Consider the following 6731-nt stretch of genomic DNA (forward strand, 5'->3'; position numbering starts at 1 on the left):
TTGATGATCTATTTGATAAACTCCAAGGTTCAAGTTTCTTTTCTAAAATAGATCTCCGGTCAGGGTATCACCAGCTACGAGTGAGAGAAGAAAACATTCCTGTGACTGCCTTCTGTACCAGATATGGTCATTACGAGTTTCTTGTCATGTCATTTGGTCTCACTAACGTACTAGCCACGTTTATGGACCTTATGAATAGGTCTTCCATGAGTACCTTGATTCTTTTGTCATAGTATTCATAGATGACATCCTCATATACTCTAAGACCATAGAAGTGCATGAACAGCATTTGAGAATGACATTGCAAGTACTCAGGGAACATCAGTTGTATGCAAAATTCCGCAAATGTGAGTTTTGGATTAGATTAGTGACCTTCCTTGGTCATGTTGTGTCCGACCAGGGTGTAGAGGTTGATCCGAAAAAGAATGAGGCAATAAAGAATTTGCCGAGACCCCTCACTCCTACAGACATCCGGAGTTTCTTCGGTTTGGCTAATTACTATCGCAGGTTTGATGAGGGATTTTCCTTTATTGTTGCTCCATTGACAACTTTAACAAAGAAGAAGGCGAAATTTGAGTGGTCTGAAACTTGTGAAAGAGCTTTCAAGAGCTCAAGGATTGACTCACTTCATCCCCAATTCTTACATTATCGAGGAGTGGTGTAGGGTATTGTGGTATGCTGTGATGCTTCCCGAGTAGATTTGGAATGTGTTCTTATGCACGAGGGCAAGGTGATTGCATATGCATCAAGACAGTTGAAAATCCACGAGAAGAATTATCCTACCCATGATCTTGAGTTAGTTGCTGTGGTATTTGCATTAAAACTTTGGAGACATTACTTATATGGTGTACATGTTGATGTATTTACTGACCATAAAAGTCTTCAGTATGTTTTCACACAGAGAGAATTGAATCTTCGTCAGAGTAGATGGCTAGAGATGCTCAAGGATTATGACATGAATGTCCACTATCACCTAGGTAAGGCCAATGTAGTGGTTGATGCGTTGAGCCGATTAATCTTGGGCAGTGTGTCTCATATTGAAGATGAGAAGAAGGAGTTGGTTAAAGAGGTACACCAATCGGCTAGGTTAGGTGTACCACTGGTAGATACACCAAGTGGGGGTGTTTCAGTTTATTCCAGTTCTGAATCTTCATTTGTTATAGATGTTAAAGATAAACAACATCTCGACCCAGTGCTCATGGAGTTGAAAGACTCAGTGTTGAGTAAGCTGAATGAATCATTCTCCTTAGGGGAGGATGGTGTGCTTAGATACTAGGGCAGATTTTGTCTTCCCAATAATGATTATTAGAGGTCTAAATATTATTGCAGAGGCTCATGGCTCAAGGTATTCTATTCATCCAGGTTCCACCAAGATTTATCATGATCTCAAGGAGATCTATTTGTGGGAAGGTGTAAAACGTGACATTTCTAAGTTTGTGGAGGAGTGCCCTAATTGGCAATAGGTTAAGGTGGAACACCTTAAACCTGGAGTTCTTACCCAGTCGAATTGAGATCCCGACATGGAAGTGGGAGGATATTAATACGGATTTTGTGGTTGGTCTGCCCAGGACCAGAAGACTGCATGATTCCATTTGGGTCATTGTTGATAGAATGACTAAGTCTTCCCACTTCATACCTATGAATTCTACTTATAGGGCCGAAGATTATTCCAAGATGTATATTGATGAGATAGTGAGGTGGCATGGGATTTCTTTATCTATCGTTTCGGATAGAGGAACCCAGTTCACTTCTCTTTTGGAGGTCTTTCCAAAAGAGCTTGGGTACACAGGTGAAGCTCAGTACTCCATTTCATCCCTAGATGGATGGACAAGCAGAGTGTACCATTCAGACCCTTGAAGACATGCTGAGAGCATATGTTATTGACTTCAAGGGGAGTTGGGATGATCACTTTCCACTGATTGAGTTCTCTTATACTAATAGATACCATTGAACATTAGGATGCCACCTTTTGAAGCACTGTATGGCAGGAGATGAAGGACCTCAGTTGGGTGGTTTGAAGTAGTAGAGTCTTCCATCCTTGGCCCTAACATTATACATCAGACTGTGAAGAAGGTGAGAATGATCAAGGATATATTGCCTACTACTTACAGTCATGAAAAATCATATGCTGATGACAGGAAGAGGGATCTTGAATTCAAGGTAGGTGATCATCTATACCTGAAGATATCACCAATGAAAGGGGTGATGAGGTTTGGTAAGAAAGGGAAGTTGAGTCCGACGTATATAGGTCCGTATGAGATCTTAGAGCGAGTAGGGAATGTTGCCTATGAACTGAAATTACCAAATGACTTGGCTTATGTTCATTGTGAACACCTAATTTTTATTTTACACCAATTTAAAAAGGGTTATATTTAAAATAAAATAAAATAATAATAACAAATTATAAATTAATAAAAATTATAAAATCAATTATAGTTTAATAAAAAAAATTGATAATAGAAGTTGGGAATTTAAGTTATTTGTTAATTATCTAGTCTAAAAATAATAATAATATAGAAAATATTATGAAAAAGTATTGAAAAAGAAACGAAAAAAGGAGTCCTAAAGATTTCAAATTTGTTTTACCTTATCCTAATTATTCCCAATTTCCTAACTTATTTTCCAAAAAAATCTCATCCCATTTATTTATTTATTTTCCTTTGGACGTTTTTTTAAAAAACATCACACATTTTTTATTTATTTTTATTTTGTTAATTTGCTATTATTATTATTTATTTATTTTATATTCTTATCTCAACCCCAATTTTTCTAACTAATTTTTAAATTTAATCCTAATCCCACTACACTACGTTTTTAAAATTAGCACTAGATTCTCACCCAAAAAATATTATATAACCCCACGTTCAGTTGAAAAAAGAAAATATAGAGAGAGAACGCACAGAGGCAAATTGAGACACAGAGAGATATAGAGCAAACACAAAGAGAAGAAAAGTGAGTTATTCATTTGATAATTAGGTTAGAGTTAGAGTTTTTGGTCGTGGTTCTAAATTCGTGGCTCAAATCAGTAAATCATAGAAGTTATTTTCCATGATATCCATTTTCACAGCGAGGTAACTCTAAGTTCTCGCATTATTTAAATGTAATGTTGTATGGAAATTTGAATCTAATAATATTAAGTTCTTTGAATCGTATGTTATTATTATGTAATATCAATCCGTATGCATGTTATGATTTTTTTTCTCTCGATCTGAAAAATGGAACAAAAAGAAAATGTTTCTTGCTAACAAAAAATAAATATAAAATAAAAGATGTATCATACATTTTTTTTTGCATTATTATTAGTGTCTGTTATTTTTTTTAGATGCAATTTATATCAAAATTTATTTTGTGATATTTAATAGCTAATGTTTCTTGGAGCCTAGTTTTTGATTAAGAATTATTTTTTAAAAAAAAAATAATATTTGTTAGTTTATAGGATTAGAAAACAAATTAAAGCTCAAGCAATTAGCAATTTGGAAAAGCTATACAAAACATCTTTTATTTTTTATATATATTATTTCGATAAATAAGATGGTTTTCCTCTCGAATAAACGTAAGATGATGATCACTAATTCGTATCACTATGAAATATAATTAGAAGGTATATAATATTATTTACAGAATTATGGTAAAAAAAATAGACAAATTATTCGAAAGATTAATAAAAAAAAGAAAGCATAAAAAAAAACGAAAGAAAAAAAAACAACAGAATTTTTTTTTAAAAACAGAAACAGAAAATTAAAAAAAACGTTAAAAAAGAATAACGTGAAAAAATGAAGAATCGAAAAAAAAATGAGAAGAGAAAAGTGGAATAAAAAAATTATTATAAAAATATATAATTAGTAAAGAAAAAGGTAAAAAAAAAGAAAAAGAAAAGAACGTAACAAAAAATATTAAAAATAAACTTTCTAAAAGAAAGTAAAACAAATATTTAAAAAAAAAACAAAAAAAAGAGCTAATTAACAAAAATAGAAATAAAAAAAATAGATTGTTGTTAAAAAAAATAAAATAAGAATAAAAATAAAAAGGGTAACTTAAAACGTACAAAAGGAAAAATGAAAGGAAAAAAATTAAAATAAAAGAAAAAAACATTTTTTAAAAAAGAAATTGTCTTAATCTCTTTAGATTTTTTTTTTGCTTGAATTAATTTTTAATTTCATAAAATTTACCTCTTATTTTAGATCTAATTTTTTTTAAAAAAAAAATACAATTCTAAATTAACGTGAACTCTAAAAATCTTTTTCCTACACAAATTCTAATTCCTAACTACTAAACACCTATATAATTCTACACATAATAACATTATATATATATATATATATATATATATATATATATACAAAAAGTAATAAATAAATAATAATAAAATAAATAATAAATAATAAATAAATAAATGTGAATGTTTCAAATTTTGAATGGACACAAATCAAAAAATAAAAAATAATTTTCAATAGATTAAAAATAAATAAGACGATTTTTAAAAGGTTTAAAATAAATGAGAGAATAAAGTATAAAAAATATTTTCATTATTAAGTTAAATAATATAATATTCAAAATTAAGTCTAGTCATATCAAAGTCAATGAAGCGACCGTGCTAGAACAACGAGACTTGAGGGGTGCCTAACACCTTCCCCTCGGTCAACAGAATTTCTTACCCTGATTTCTAGTTCGCAGACCAATAAAAATAGAGTCAAATTTTCTTATGATTAGGGATTTAAATAAGGTGACTTGGAACACCAAAACTCAATTCCAAGTGGCTACTCTAAATAATAATTATCTCTTTTCAAAACTTCACTTTAATTGGAAAAACTCTTTTTCTTTCAAACAATAAAAATCAAAAATATTGAGAGAAAAAAAAAGGGCGTGACAGATGGCGACTCCGCTGGGGATCACTAAATAGAATTCGAGCTTTAAACATTGATTTATGTATGACTATAATTTATATATTTACGCTTTTGAATAGTGTATTTATATAACTTAATATGCTAGTTGTTTATTTATTTAATGTTTTGATAATATTTGAATTAGATTATAACTGTCTTTTCTCACAAACCATTTTGAGTCTTCTATAATAATAATATGGGAATTGCGACTGCGCACCCCCATTCTGTCAAGATAGCCAGTGGATCTTTGATCCATGGCGAAGGACTTTCAATTAAATATGTATAGGATGGGAGCACCCATGCACAAAGCCGTAAAGCGCTGCTACCAATACGTTCTACTCCCTTACTCGAGTTGTCCGCTCGTTTTACGGCCAGTCTAGATATCTTTTCTCCACAAGTTAAATCTTAGTAGAATTGAAACTTTCAGACATGATATCCTTACTAGGTTCCGATTTATTTGCATCATATGCATGTAACTTAGCGAGATTCGGCATAGGGGCCCAATCTGACTAGGATAGGTACCTTTTCGTGAGACCATCATGTGCATTTTTGTTCTACTTGTTGCATCATCTGAAGACTGTAACAAAATGTTGACCGGCTTTAGGATAATCGACTAAAGAAATAAATATTTATTTTGTACACATTTTAAACCAATGATTCAAAATAAACAAATTAATACACATATATATACATACACACCTAAGCATCAATTTTATTTTCGCTTTTATTAAAATAATGCACAAATAATAAAAATAATAATATTAATAATATATGTATATATGTCTTTTAAATTGTACATATACGCATTCTTTTATTTTTCTTTCTCTTTTTTGATCAAAGTTGTCTCTTTATCTGGTCATTCTTTTCAAAAACAACCTGAATCAATGATCACTTTAGACATTCCGAATCATTTTTTTTAACTACTCTAATAAATAATTCTGAATTATCAAAATTTCACAATTAAATTTGATTTTAAAAATCCCGATTTTCTTTTTCTCAATCAGGTAATAATGAGATCTATGAGGTGTGATAAAAGACCAAGGGATGAACTAGTCGAAATGGTCAATGATCCTCCAAAGTTTATGATCACAGATAAAACCCCACAATTACTAATGGATTTGTGGAACGATATGCATGAATTTAGGCGGACTGAGATATTCAAACATCTTGGTTTCCTTACAGATATCATGAGATTTAGTCCTGACAGAGGTTTGATCGAGGCTTTGATCCCGTTTTGGGATTCAACAAATAATGTGTTTCGATTTAGTGATTTTGAGTTGACGCTTACATTAGATGAATTGGGTGGTTTCACAGGTTTAGGCCAGGATCTTCGAACTAAAACACTGATAGCCCCTAGGAGTGTCAGCAGAGATAAATTTCTAGAACAGATGCACATCATCCATCCTCATAAGGAGTGTTTTGATAATGGGTATTGGTTTCCTTGGAATTCTTGTACTCAAGATATTGAAAGAATGAAGGATTTTCAAGCTATGGAAAACAACTTTAAAATGGACAACACCTCCCTACTTGGGAAAAACATAGACAAGAAGCATTCATCGTAGCATTCTTGGGAGCTATGGTTTTCCCAAGGAAGGATAAAAAAATTGATATTCATCTGTCAGGAATAGTCACTGTTATGATAAAGAAAAGAAAATCCACTATATTGCCGATGATGTTGGTTGATATTTATCGTGCTTTGACTAAATGTAGAGAGGGGGGAGATTTTTTTGAAGGTTGTAGCATTTTATTACAAATGTGGTTTTTGGAGCACCTATATCACCATCGTTTTGCGACAGATTTCAAACCCGCTCCCTGCTCATAATAATGAGCGTGTTGTGGAGACGATTG

The 6731-nt window shown here is 31.6% G+C and overlaps 1 pseudogene; it reads left to right on the forward strand.

Moving 5' to 3' along the window:
- The first annotated feature begins 2079 nt into the window (after positions 1-2079).
- On the forward strand, positions 2080-6511 carry LOC107009759 (annotated as a pseudogene).
- The last annotated feature ends 220 nt before the right edge of the window (positions 6512-6731 follow it).

Source organism: Solanum pennellii, chromosome 2, assembly GCF_001406875.1.
Source record: "Solanum pennellii chromosome 2, SPENNV200".
In the NCBI taxonomy this organism is placed as follows: Eukaryota; Viridiplantae; Streptophyta; class Magnoliopsida; order Solanales; family Solanaceae; genus Solanum; species Solanum pennellii.